General features: G+C 35.0%; 1 protein-coding gene across 3 annotated transcripts in view; it reads left to right on the plus strand.

The window, feature by feature from the left end:
• Positions 1-1263, plus strand: part of Hibch (3-hydroxyisobutyryl-CoA hydrolase) — a 154464-nt gene that overhangs the window by 124588 nt on the left and 28613 nt on the right. The window lies entirely within an intron of this gene.

The raw sequence follows: 1263 nt of genomic DNA on the forward strand, positions 1-1263 counted from the left end.
ATTATATCACATTTTTGTGATATGGCTCTGCTCCATGCTCAATTGATAAGTAGAGCCGGAGCAGTAGCAAAAAGAAAAACTTGAGGATAGAATAGCATTTTCAATCACTGGAGTGCTGTATCCATATAGCAACCCTACTTTGACAGAGGAGATTAGAGGACGCCCATACTTAGGTGGGAAAATTAAGAGGATAGTGATTTTATATTCCTTGGTGTTTCCGATCGGATAATAAAATAAACAAGTAAGGAAGGCTAAGTTCTGGTGTAACCGAACATTACATACTCAGCTGCAAAACTTTTAAATTACCTTCTTTTAAAAGTGGGCAGTGCCACGCCCATTGTCCAAAATTTTACTAATTTTCTATTCTGCGTCATAAGGTCAACCCACCTACCAAGTTTCATCGCTTTATCCGTCTTTGGTAATGAATTATCGCACTTTTTCGGTTTTTCGAAATTTTCGATATCGAAAAAGTGGGCGTGGTTATAGTCCGTTTTCGTTCATTTAAATAGAGATCTGAGATGAGTGCCCAGGAACTTAAATACCAAATTTCATTAAGATATGTCAAAATTTACTCAAGTTATCGTGTTTACGGACGGACGGACGGACGGACAAGGCTAAATTAATTTCTTTTTTCGCCCAGATCATTTTGATATATAGAAGTCTATATCTATCCCGATTAGTTTATGCCATTACGGATTACTGTTATGCGCACAAAATTAATACACTCTGTGAGCTCTGCTCAGCTGAGTATAAAAATTAATAAATGTGGCAAGAATGTTGAGACTGAAGTTTCAATTAAAAAAACAAAGGTTTTCTGTGCGCGGCAGTTTTGTTAACTTTTTAAATGCATAATATATACATTTTATATTTAACTTTTGGCGCTAAATGCAGGATCAGGTGGAAAGGATATTAGTTGCGTAAGGACCTGCCGTTCTGCAAGTGGACTCAGAGTTAATTTAAAAAATTTTTCAAAAATGTATGAGTTTAACCCTTCGTGTTAACTCTGAGTTAAAAATTTAACTTGCCGTTCTGCAAGTCGGCCTAAGTGCTGCGTGCTCTGAGTGTTGTATATTTGGTCTAGAAAACATTTACTACATTTCCTTGACTTAGAGAATTGCCCTAATATTTAAAAATCAATCAAATTTAAATATTCAAATTTGTTTTTGTTTAAAAAAATATATATGTGTATGTTCAGTTGACAAATTGGACATTTTTTCAATACGGAAAACGTCAATAATGTCAGAAACGGTTATACCTGGTAGG

Source organism: Eurosta solidaginis, chromosome 1, assembly GCF_040869045.1.
Source record: "Eurosta solidaginis isolate ZX-2024a chromosome 1, ASM4086904v1, whole genome shotgun sequence".
NCBI lineage: Eukaryota > Metazoa > Arthropoda > Insecta > Diptera > Tephritidae > Eurosta > Eurosta solidaginis.